This window comes from Carica papaya, chromosome 2, assembly GCF_054855325.1.
Source record: "Carica papaya isolate Zhongbai chromosome 2, ASM5485532v1, whole genome shotgun sequence".
Taxonomy (NCBI): domain Eukaryota; kingdom Viridiplantae; phylum Streptophyta; class Magnoliopsida; order Brassicales; family Caricaceae; genus Carica; species Carica papaya.
In genome coordinates, this window is record NC_142310.1 from 25041033 (window position 1) to 25054932 (window position 13900).

The 13900-nt window shown below is 32.5% G+C and overlaps 1 non-coding gene and 1 pseudogene across 1 annotated transcript; both read right to left on the minus strand.

Moving 5' to 3' along the window:
- Window positions 1-4433: 4433 nt before the first annotated feature.
- LOC110825599 (agamous-like MADS-box protein AGL80 pseudogene) lies at window positions 4434-7501 on the minus strand (annotated as a pseudogene).
- Window positions 7502-13438: 5937 nt separating this feature from the next.
- Window positions 13439-13512, minus strand: TRNAW-CCA (transfer RNA tryptophan (anticodon CCA)). The gene has a single exon. It is a non-coding gene; the product is annotated as a tRNA-Trp (tRNA).
- Window positions 13513-13900: the final 388 nt, after the last annotated feature.

Consider the following 13900-nt stretch of genomic DNA (forward strand, 5'->3'; position numbering starts at 1 on the left):
TTCATGTTTGGAATTTTTTGGAAATTTATTTTTTATTATTACATGATTATATATTTTTTTAATTATAAGTTCTATTGCTTAATCAACCATGTTTGATTAAATCTCCTTCAATTGGAGCGATTGATGTAGCATGAATCAAAAATATGCTTAAAGTTCAATTTTAGCTTCCTTCTAGTTGCAATTTAACAATATTGAAATTAATTTGGTTGTGAGACTTGGCCAACTCATACTTTAATTTGTTATTGATAGTTTTAGAGTAGCGGGAGTGAAATTCTATTAATTAGACAGATATTGTTAACGTTAATTGTGATTTGAACGAGAGTTATATATTTGAGATAACGTGGAGAAATTGAATTATAACAGATTTAATAGAATCAAATTAATAATGTTATAAAAGGTTAATAGTTATTAATTGATAAACCTAGCGAATACTAGAAGGGAGACCAAAAGTACATTAGGTTTGTTCGATCATTAAAGACTAGATTAAATTTATTGTTAAACGAAAACTTGGATATACCGAAGATTCAAGTGAAATCAATTACTCTGATGGGTTTACATTGATAGTTTTCACTAATTTAATTATTTTCTTTTGATTAAATTATTATTAAATTTTTATTTCTAGATAATAATAGCTTTTCTATAATTCTGGTACTTGATACACAATCTCTGTAGGATGATACTCTACTTATCACTTTATTATTTGAACGATTTTGTGCACTTGCGAATTTGCCCATTATATATATAATCTTTAACTAGTTTTAGTTTTTTATATGTATACCAATATGCAATCTGTAGAATATCATAAATATCTTAAAGGTTGGAATCAGTAATGGATGATGAATTGTTTCATTCTAATGGTTTTTTGGACATGGTTGTGCCTTTTTCTTTTTCTTCTCAATCTATATTGTGGTTATCAGATGTATTGTTTAATGGTACTTTTATTGTGTTTGTAATGGTTAATTGCTATTGTTAAATTTTATTTCATTTTAAAAAATAATAATAATTATCTTAAAGGAAATTATAGAGTGTCAAGGAGAAGGCATATATATTAGTACCAGGCTAGTATCATTTTTTTATTGGAAGAGATATAACACTTTTATATTTTTACTACATTAAATTGGCAGGAAATATATGTTTGATTTCTTTAAGAATTTTGTGTGTATTACAAAAATCAATACAAAAGTATTCATATATACTAATTTATTATACAATTCTAAAATTGAATCATACTAATCTTTCCTTAATAATATGATTGGTATTTCTTCTCTTCATAAAAGAGTTTAGAGTCAAATTGTGCATTTTTATAGATTATCTTTAAGAGGTTGTGTCATCTAATGAATGAAATGTATGAATTGTTACTAAAAAATCTAAATCCTAAATTTCATTTCTATATTTTAAAAGTAATATTTTTCTGAAAATTAAGATACCTTTAGTGATATCCCAAATGTTATTTAATACATATGAGTGATAGATACAGAAACAGATTATGAGTGCATAATAGTTAAATATATGCAGCGGAACAATTTATTAAAAATTCCTTAAAAAATATACGAGTTCCTAATTACATATATAATTGAGGCCAGAAGTGGTGAGAAAAAACAAAATATCAAAATCCAAAAAGGGCCACTTCTATTATTATGTAAAAGGACTCATCAAAGTGTGAGACAAGTCATGAACTTATAAAAATTTATGGATCCACGGGATCCTTAAAGACTTCAAGGGGTAGGTCAGTGATCGGTTCCTCACTATCTTTTTGTGACATCCCAAGTGCTAATTAAGGCAAATGGGTGTCAGATACAGATTCAGAATAATGAGTGCATGATAAAATTTATGCAGTGGAACAAAATTATTAAAAATCTCTTACGAATACATATGAGTTCTAAAACATACATATACTGAGGGTAGAAGTGGTTGCAAAATACAAAACAAAACATAAGAGCCACTTTTTTCACTAGACTATTGTGGTCATCAGAGTACGGGAACACAAGTCTGAGTGCATGATTGTTGTATATATATGTATTGGAACTCATATGTATTTGTAAGTGATTTGTAATAATTTTGTTATGCTGCATAAATTTTATCATGCATTTGTTATTCTAAATCTGTATCTGAACCAATTTGCCTTAATTAACACTTGGGATGTCACAAACATATTCAAAAAGAACATTTTAGTGTCACAAAATTCCTTGTTAATTTACAAGGTAATGGTATATTAGTCTGTTGTATTTTTTTGAGTTTACTATTAGTTCAACTACTTTCTAACTAATACCATTGACTTTTAAAAGTATAAATTTAAATTATTGTTAATATGTAATGTGAACTCTGATATAGAAAGAAAAAGATATATATGGTTTTTGTATTTTTTTTTAAATTAAAAAATAAAATTGTGGTAATTGTAAGAGATCAAGAAATACAATTAAGTTAGATTGTTAGGTGGTGGCCATATTAGTTGATGGTTAAGAGATAATATTTGTGAATGTGTGTAAGATAGGGAGGTTGGTATCAACCATTTTACAATTATGTGAGAAAATGAAATGTTACAATTAATATCAATATAATTAATTCTACAATCCATACATAAAATCGGCTGCAAATTTAATTTTAAACAAAGTTGCTAAACTTAAGTACTTTTATATATCACTAAATTGACATATTCACAAAAAAATAAATAAATATATTCAATACATTTTTAATAGAAAATAGTTGATATCAAAAGTTAACAGATTGTATAAAAAGGTATATAGGTGATAATTCGGTTGATTTGTTAATTTTTTATGTAAAACTGTGAGTAGACATGTTCTTCATCAATGGGAACTAATGCCATCCCTTAATGATTGGGCCAAAGGCCCAAGAGTTCCAATTCTAGGATCTTTACTTCATTACCAACTACCTTAATAGAAATCAATCCTCCTAAAAGTTAAATATAATTAAGGCATGATAATACTTGCAAGTGGCAATTCTCTACCTCTACAAAAATAAGAATTGAAGATTCTATCATATGTTAAAATTAATTATAATATAACCAGATGAACAATTAAAATTTGAATACTAGACTTTTCACGTGGATGTTTGTGTTATACACTTTGACAGAAGTGTATAAGTGGTTTCATTGTATTATTACATCTATCTTCATTTTTAAAAAGTACTTATATTGTGTCTTATGAATTTTTGAGACTCTTATCGCAAAAGTACAAATTAGTTTTGAATAGGTGATCCCACTAATAAAGGTTAATTACTGGTCATTATCTTTAAGAATCAATTGCAACATCGTACTACAGATACTACAGTAACATACTATCATATTAAAAAAATTTTGAAGTATTAATTTATGTCACTGGAGTTAAATATGGTTTTGTTTTATATCAGTAACATTTTTTTTAATAGCAAGAGACTTTATATCATTGATTTTTGAGTATTTATATGTGTAAAAGAAATTCAAAGTACTAATTACTGAAAGTGTTTGAAATAAGCCATCAAAAATATTTTTCTGTATTTATTATTCTATATGATTGTGTATATTTAAATATGTATATTTATATGTATATATTGTACATTTCTTCTTGCGTAAAGTATTAATTAGCTATTCACAGATTGTTGAGCTCGAAAATTATTTATTTAAGTTATTTTCTATATTCTTAACATAATAATTACATCACGAAATTCTATTAATGATCGTCAGGGATTCTCCAATATATTTGAGTTATTTAAAATATTGCATGTTTTGACTAAAATAAAATTTTTAGAATTATATTTAAATTTCATATTAATCAAAATATTAATTATTTTAGATATTTGGATTATATCGAGATTTTCTTTGAGAAAAATATTATTCCTCAATGCCATTATCCCAAATTTTAATTCTATGATCTGAAGAGTGGATTATATTTATTAAATTCTATACAAAAGCTTCATTTGAAATCTAAACAAATTTGAGTATCTAACAAGTTTAATCTTCCTCTTAACTAAACTGAATTTCTACATATAGTGCATTAACAATGTTTCTGTACTCTCTGAATTGAGTATAAAAAAAAAGAAAAGAAAGAAGAGAAAAGGGCATTATGATAGCATAAATTTATATTAAGCACGCATATATTTTAACAAATAGTAGTATAGCCACGTCAAGCTGGGAAAAGGGAGAAATTAAAGAATGAAGAGTAGCACTAGCACAGAAAATTTAAAATATTGAGGTGAAGATTAATTTAAAGAAAATCATAACACAAAGTAATCTAAGTACATGAATGTATGTGACCCGACGATTATGTCTGTGAGGATGACAGCTACAACTATTATGATGACTACAACTATTTAGACGATGACTATGACGACTAAGAAACTAACAACATATCTCTATGGTGGAATTTAATTTGTTATTTAAAGTACATCCTCAATAACACCCAAAAAAATTCAAAATCAAATATCATAATTCTCAATTTCTAAGAGTAATTAAACACACTGGACCAAACCAATCCATTATTCTGGTAGTGTCTGCACCGTAGAATCCTCTTCGATTTGATGAAAGTCTCATCAGGACCCTTCATCACTCCTTTGTCTATTTTCTCCTGAGGCTGAGGTGACTTGCTGAGTGTTTCCATGTTCTTTTGGATTTCTTTGAGGTGTTGTTCGATGAGCCAACCCAAATCGTTGAGATTAATAAGGTTGAGTTGGTAGAGGGACTTCCTAGTAGGACTTTGGAAGATGATATCCGTTATCTCATTTTCCCGAGTATCATTGCGCTTCTTCTTCAGTTGGTCAATTGCTTTAGTGATCCTTTGGCGTAGGAAGCTCTCCTGATTCACCATCTTCTTGCTCTGCTCCATCTCGGGCATCCTATTAAAGTCAGCAAGCACATTTTGGGCTCCGAGAGGGGAAGGCCAAACATCTGGTTGCGAGTCATAAGGGCTATAAATGATTGTACAGGCTTTATGTAACGGCCTCGAAAATTCAAAAGGAAATATATATAATAATCTGAGTGCGGAAGTGAAATAAAAGATTTAGCTTAACATCCCTTACACAATAACTTAAAAGTACTAAACAAAATCACGGAATAAGTTCTCTGAAAAAAATATGAGAAATGAGAAAAATTGAGGAAACTATAAAGCATCTAGCATCTACTCGCAGTCGTCTTGTGGATCAGGCTTCAGAACCAGGTTCTCTTGATCTGAAATGGTTAAATAAGAAATGAGCTACACTAGCCCAGTAAAGACATCACACTATATCACCATCACAGAAGTAAAGGTTGGTAGAAAATTAAAACAACCAATGGAGCAGTAGATTTAAACCATTACATTTATTTAAAATAAAACTATTACATTTATTTAAAATAAAACCATTTACCCTTTTTCTTACCAACGGGGAATTGATGGAAACAAATTTCAGAAGCAGTAATATTATACAGATCACAATTTCATGCATAATCAGTAACATAAAGTATATCATAAATTCGTATTCATTAGCAATAAGTGATTATCACCGTTTCTCATTTTCACCAGCCTACTAGTATCCATGGGGATCCATAAGGGTGTCCTCGTTACACGTGAACCATTCTCCTTAACAATCTTAATTCAAGGGCCGTCCCCATACCCCGTCCGGTATAAGTGCCAAGACATTAAACCTCAATACCCCGCCCAGTATGAGGGTAAAGCCGGCTGTCCCCATACCCAGTCTGATATAAGCACTAAATGACCAAGTCTCCATACCCCATCCGGTATGAGACTACATTCACGGTAGGGTTCCCTATGAACCCAGTCCGTCCACCATCTTCCAGGATATCTAGTGAGGCTGTCACCTTATCTGTTTTCCTTAGTCCCCGTTACCAAGTTAAACATAATCACATAAACAATAAAAATGCACCCGGTAATACAATCATATCTTAAATTCTAAAATCATACAGTGGTAAAGTAAGACAGTAATACATGTATTTAAAATCATAGAATAGATAAACCAGATACCATAATGCATTTAATCTGTAAAATAAATCTAACAGGAATCGACAGAGAATAATGTCCAGTTCGGGCTCCATTAGCAACCTTAATTAATTATGCATATTTATCTAACCTGTACAAAAGACCGCATTATTATTTATTCAAACTTCACATCTATGATAGGAAATAGGGTGAGGGGTTCTTTCTTGATTTGACACCGAAAAGCTAAATGGTTATTGCGCCTATGGGCAGTCCCTGGGTTCCCTAAATTTTTTTTCGGGAACTAAAATGCACTTACGGTACTTATAAATGTCCCAAATAAACCAAAATAAGTCCCAGGGCCTACTCGACAAATTTTTGAAATCCGGCACGGTGGCTCCGCCGTGCTCCGGCGATTGTGTCATCGCCCGCGGCGGCGATCAGCCTCGGGTTGGCTATTTTTGGCCCTTTTTATGCTGAATTCATCCAAACTTGCATCAATTCCTATGAGAAAACACACTTAGGGCCCTCGGTGGGCTGAAAAAATGTAAAAAACTGAAACTCACCCACGGTGTGGCACTCCGATACGGCGGCTCCTCCGGCTCACGTTGCAGTTTGGTGTTTTGCTCTGATCAACCTATAGAGGAGGAAATGGTGATCACAATGATGAAAAAATCACATCGAACGGGAATCAAGAAAGCCCTCATCGAAGGCGAAAACTAAAACACCCCGCGGCGGCGGCGCTGAGCTTCAGCGGTCTTTTCTGGCCAATTGGCCAGTTTTTCACTCCGATTTTGCCATGGGTAGTTTTGAAATCAAATTCTGAGCAAAAGGTAGAAATTTTACCTCGTTTGGAGGTCAAAAATTGCTCCGGTGCGAAGGCGGGTGGCGGTTAGGCTGTCTTCTCCGGCGAGGGGCTCTAGCAGCTAGGGTTAGGGTTTAGGTGCGGATGGGGTTATTTATACCCATCCGCTTTTGATCTGGGCCATCCAACACTTTTAATCTAGATCGTCCGATCGCGATTAAATAGGGAGTGAATCTGGACCGTTCATCGCAATTTAATTTGGGCCGTCCGTGCGCACGGGAACAGATCTCAACCGTTCGATCCCGCGCATGTGGATCACCAATGCGGCTCCCCCCTCGTCAGTGTCTCTGCCACCTGGTGCGTCCTGGTTGGTCGGGACAGCTGACCGGGCAGCTTACGTGGCGTAACTTTTCTAAATTACCTTTTGACCCCCGTTTTCTTATTTTTCTTTCAAAAATACCCCCAGAACCAAAACTTTCACCCTTTTTCCCCAAAATTTTTTTCAATTAAATCCTCAATTATTTTTTTACCCTTTTTATTATTATTATTACTATTATTTTCATTTAATAAAATTAAAATAAAATAAATTCAATTCAATTCAATTAATACATATTTATATTTATATAGAAATAATAAAAATAAATAAAATAAAAATAATTGGGTGTTACACTTTGACATCGCAAAGAGTGCTAAGTTCACTCACTTTCTTCATCAGCCCCTTCTTCCTTTTCTTGAATGTGGCTTTTCTTGCAGAGTTGTTAGTGATATAAGCAAGCTTAACCTTCTTTCTAGTCATGGTATTTTGTCATGTGTGCCCAAGGGGCGAGAGGGGGTATATATAAAATGACACAACGGTTGAGTAACCATTAGTAAGGAATGGGGGCGGAATGTTTCAATATAGAAGAATATACCATGTAAGGTGTAACACCCAATAAAAATTTTTAATTTTTTTTATTTTTTAATATATTTATTTATTTATTTATTTTGTTTTGATTTATTTAAAAAAGGGGAAAAATTTGTTAAGGATTAATTTGAAAACAATTTTGGGGAAAAAGGGTAAAAATTTGGGTTATGGGGGTATTTTTTGAAGAAAAATCAAAAAACAGAGGTGAAAATGCAATTTATAAAAGTTACGCCACGTCAGATGCCCGGTCAGCAGCCCCGACCAACCAGGACGAGATAGGTGGCAGAGATGCTAACGCGAGAGGCCACACGGGAGGGACCACATGGGCAATCCGCATGTGCGTGATCGAACGGCTGAGATCCATTCCCGCACGCACGGAAAGCCCAGATTGAAAACACGCACGGACGGCCTAGATTGCATTGCGCACATACGACTCAGATTGCATCGCACACAGACGGCCCATATTGAATCGCGATGAACGACCCAGATTCTCTCTCTATTTAATCGTGGATGGGTGTAAATAACACCATATTGAATCGCGATGGTTCAGATCAAAAGCGATGGACGACCCAAATCAAAAGTGGATGGGTGTAAATAACACCATCCGCACTCAAACCCTAACCCTAACTGCCAGAGCCCCTCGTCAGAGAAGACAGCCCAGCCGTCGGGAGCCGACCACTGCCACCCGCCGCCTCACTAGAGAGCCCCACCGCCAGTGAGTTTTAGTTTTCTATGTTTTTTTTGCCCACCGAGGGCCCTAAGTGTGTTTTCTCGCAGGAACCGATGCAAGTTTTGCTAAATTCGACCAAAAATGGCCGAAAATAGCTAATCCGAGGCGGGTCGCCACCACAGGCGTCTACGCCATCGCCGAAGCACGGTAGAGCCGCCGTGTTGGATTTGCAAAATTGGCCGAGTAGGCCCTTGGACTGATTTTGGGGTTTATTTGGGACATTTGTAGGTACCTTAAGCGCGTTCCAGTTCCCGAAAGAAAATTCAGGGAACCAAGGGACCGCCCGTAGGTGCAGTAACCATTTAGTTTTCGATGTCGAATCAGGTAAAGACCCCTCACCCTATTTCCTATTATAGATGTGAAGTTTGAATAAATAATAATACAATCTTTTGTACAAGTTAGATAAATATACATAATTAATTATGGATTGCTGTGGATTCATGTGGATTCCTTTTGTAAAGGCATGGCAGTATCTAGTTTAGAGTTTTAAATGCATGTACTACTGTCTTACTTGATCACTGTGTGATTTTGGGATTTAAGATATGATTGTATTACCGGGTGCATGTTCACTGTTTATGTGATTGTGTTTAATTTTGTAATGGAGATTAAGGAGAAACAGGAAGGAGATGTGATCTAATAAACAGATAAGGTGACAGTCTCACTAGATATCCTAGGAAATGGTGGATGGACCGAGTTCATAGGGAACCCTACCGTGAACGTTGTCTCATACCGGACGGGGTATGGAGACTTGGTCATTTGGTGCTCATATCGGACGGGGTATGGGGACGGCCGGCTTCACCCTCATACCGGATGGGGTATTGAGGTTTAATGTCTTGGTGCTCATACCGGACGGGGTATGGAGACGGCCCTAGAATTGAGATTGTTAAGGGAAAGAGTTCACGTGTAGCGGAGACACCCCCTATGGATCCCCATGGATACTAGTAGGCTGGTGAAACGAGAAATGGTGATGATTAGTTATTGTTAATGAATATGAATTTATGATATGTCCTATGTTACTGATTGTGCATGAAGTTATGATCTGTATGATATTATTGTCTTTATAGGTTGTTTTCACAGATTCTCCAATGGTAAAAAAAGGGTAAATGGTTTTACTTTTAATGAATGTATTGGTTTAAAATTTAGTGCTCCATTGGTTGTTTTTTATTTTCTACCAACCTTTACTTCTATGTCGACGATATAGTGTGATGTCCTTACTGGGCTAGTGTAGCTCACCCCTTATTTAACCATTTTAGATCAGGAGGACCTGGTTCCCGAGCCCGAGCCTGATCCGCAAGAAGGCTGCTAGTAGATGCTAGATACTTTATAGTTTCCTTCATTTTTCCTATTTCTCGTATTTCTTTCAGAGAATTTATTATGTGATATTTGTTTAGTACTTTTAAGTTATCGTGTAAGGGATGTTAACCTTAACCTTTATTTCACTTCCGCACTCAAATTATTATATGCATTTCCTTTTAAATTTGTGGGGCCGTTACATAAGGTAAGATGTGGTATATTCTAAAACTGCAAGTGGAATGCCCAAATTATCTCCAAAAATGTTATGTCTTTAATAGGGGATATGGAAAAATCTTTTGATTTAAGGTAATGTAATTAAAAAAATATAATCAGTAAATTGTTGCAAGGCTGTACTTTTTTAAAATTATTCAATCGTGGCTATCTCTTTTAATTAAAAGCTATTGCTTCACTGTAATGCATGCATCTATCTACTCTCTCTGCATTATTCCCAGCATGCATTGACACTTGAAGTCAATTATACATAGCAACCACACTCACAAATATTATCTCTTAACCATCAATTAATATGGCCATCACCTTCTAATCCAACTAAATTATATGTCTTGATTTCTTACAGTTACTGCCATTTTATTTTTTAATTCTTTTTTAAAGAAATACAAAAACCATAGATATATATTTTTTTCTATATCAGAGTTCACGTTACATACTAATAATAATTTAAATTTATACTTTTAAAAGTCAATGGTATTAGTTAGAAAGTTGTTGAACTAATTGTTGAACTTAAAAAAATACAACAGATTAATATACCATTACTTTGTAAATTAATAGGGGATTTTGTGACATTAAAATATTTTTTTTGAATCTGTTAATGTTTGTATTTATGATAAATGTGAGAAATGTATTTGATTAAATTAGAATTATCTCTTGTTTTGTACTTTGAGTTCTCGTTATTACTCTATCAAATCTAAATAAAAATAATAGTTTTTTTTAATGCTAAATTTATAAAATATACTGGTTTTTACCCTCTCATGTCTTTTCTCTACTTTTACTAGTTTGATCATTATATTGTTTATATGATTTTTATTCAACTAAATTGGCGTATATATTTCACAACACAAGAACAAATATTAATCGCAATATATATCTATGTATATATATCATAACAAAGTTTTTATGGTACTAGAATACTGTTGGAGTGTAATTAGTAATTATATTTTGCATGAAAAATTTTGAAATCTTACAAATTAAAGTTTGCATGTCGAGCAAATTAACTATAAACCAAGTATGGGCCAGATGTTTGTTGTCTGATCCAATTGATATATACATATATATATATATATACATGTAATATATAAGGTAGCGATGGAAGGAATACATGTTGAGGTAGGTAAATATATATTGAGATGTTTGTATATGTGTATTGAAGGGTAAGCATCTAAATTTTTATGATGTGTAGGTAAATATCAATAGAAAGAAAAATATCAACAAGAAAAACACAACTTTTGATGGTCTTGTTGTATCATGTCATATAATTAATTTTTTTCTTTATGAATTATATAATCATATATATTGAAATTATAATGAATTATGTAACATATATACATAATTAATTTACATATAGATCAATTAAAAAAATTATTATAATTAAACTAATTAGCTCCCTAATTATTTAATGAATCCTTTGGCATAGTAACCTAGTTTCCTTCAATATAGATATGGGAATAAATTATTTCAAATTGTATACTATACATTGGTTTGATGCACTAAAATTTTTTGTGTGTGTATATATTTTCTTCTATATACAATTAAAGATTTAAATAAAAGATTCTTCACCCAGTATTCAATATTCAAAAAAGTGTAAGACATATATATATATATATACCTGCATATATAATTGCTCTCCTTTTTAACCGCCTGCCTAACTCAACTTTTAGGGAGATTCATTTTTGAATTGACAATGTGGATTTCGAACTCAAGCCCACAATGTGATGAACAAGTTACAGAAATATTTATTTTTATATATACAATAAATTAGCTGCATGTAAGGAACCAGATTCATAAACACTTCCTCGATTACCATCATCGTACGACAATTATATATGCGCACCTTTTCTTTTGACTCACTTTATGCATATATATATATATATATATAAGACTTGCTCTCTAGCTAATTATAATGATTTGCAAACATTTCATATGTAATCTTGTATTTTTTTTTATACTCTTCTAATATGGACACAATAATAATCAGTTCCCAAGTCACAACAAATTTTTAAAGTAACCAAAGAACTACCTAGTATCTTCTTCGATCTTCACAAGGCCCGCAAGTCAAAATTAACAATACACATATACACATGCAAGAGCATATTACATTTCATTCTCTATATCTATATTAAGATTTTGTACAAGTAGACAAGAAAAGTTAAATATATACACTGATAATTTTCATAATCCTCCTATAGCCATAACTACCACCAATCCCCTTCATTTTCTTTTCTTCAAATAAAAAACTCCATGTATTAGATCCTTGATGCAAGCTTGATGCCACATTAATTCACCAGCTCAGTGAACCTGTTATAACCATAGACAACTCTAAATATCTACTCATTCTCTTAGGTATAAGTTAGAAATAAAAGAAAATGACCATATTCAACATGCTCATTAATTTACCCTCTATATTAGCTTCAATTATCTCCTATAAGAAAAAGTAAAAACTTGAAAAGTGTCAAATTGAGCATCATGTGTAACTTAACAGTGATTCAATAGTTAAACAAACAAATAGAAGAATCAGTTTAAACCAGCATTGTATAAGTTCTAATGGTACCTATACATACCCACTAAATAGCCTCTTTCATTAACTAATTAAAACCAATGTTATAGCATCGTAAACCCATCTAGAGGGTTAAAGAAATAGTCAAAACTAATAAAAAATCCTCCTTTTCAATTTGATACTCCTCACTCCTTAGTAACTATCATCTCCTGATTCACTACTAGTCCAAAATCCTAGGTAAAGCTATCATAAAAGCTCTATTACTCACCAAAATCACCAATACTTGTCTTCTAAAGGTCTGGATCCAATTAAGTGTGGATGCTTTCGAGATTCTTTACCTACTTAGGTTTATTAATTCACAAGTTATTGAAGTCTCTAAGTATGAAGTTGAGTTTAAATATAAGCGAAATCATCTTCAATAGTTTTAATGTCAAGACTGTTGATATTTTTCAAATTTGTTTCTTACTTAGCTTATCAATTCACCACACTAAAGAGAAAGTTGTGTAAGGAGGTCATTTAGCCCCTTCATGCCTACTATAGCTAGTTATTTTGGTTTTCTACTAGTAGCTTTAACTATAACCTCAGCTCTATTTATTGGTCTAAGCAAGATACGGCTTATTTGAAATTAAGTAAATGAATAGTTTATTAAAAAAAAAAATCTTTCTGTGGTATTCCATATATTCGAATTGTTCCTTACTTTAACGTGGTAATTACCTTAATTACCAATTATTGGTCATTGAAATTCATGGGCAATACAGATTTCTATTTAGGGATAGATATTACCTCTCTTTTTCCCCTTTCAAAAAAAAAAATTAGAAATGATTGAAGTTTTTCTTTTTGGAATTGTCTTAGGTCTAAATCCTATTACTTTGGCTGGATTATTCGTAACTGCATATTTACAATACAGGCCTGGTGATCAATTGGACCTTTGATTAATTAAAATCTCTTTTTTTTTTGTTTCGACTGACCTCCCCTCCTCCTTTCTTTAATTCATGGGAGGTCAAATTCAGATTCAGATTGTTGTTCAATTATTTGAGTTCAACCTTCCTTTCGACCTAACAAATAAGAGCGGAATCATGCTCTGTAGGATTTGAACCTACGATATTGGGTTTTGGAGACCCACATTCTACCGAACTAAACTAAGAGCGCCTTCTTATCACAATAGATAAGACTATAAATGTAAAGATGAGTATTCTTTTTTTTTAACCCCAATACATTTTGCACGCCTATACTATTATATACAATATCATAAAATTCAAAAATAATGTATGTCCAATTTGAATTTTATTTAATCGATCTAAAATTGATCCCTCGTTACTGCTCAGAGGAGAAGTAATAGGTAGGGATGACAGGATTTGAACATGTGACATTTTGTACCCAAAACAAACACACTACCAAGCTGCGCTACATCCCTTTCAATTGGTCTACAGTGTCATTGTAGAGAATCCCTGTCTTGTTTTCCATATCCTTATTTTCTCTATTGATATACAAAATTTCTTTGCTCATTTCTTCTTTTTTTTGGTCTCATATTATATAA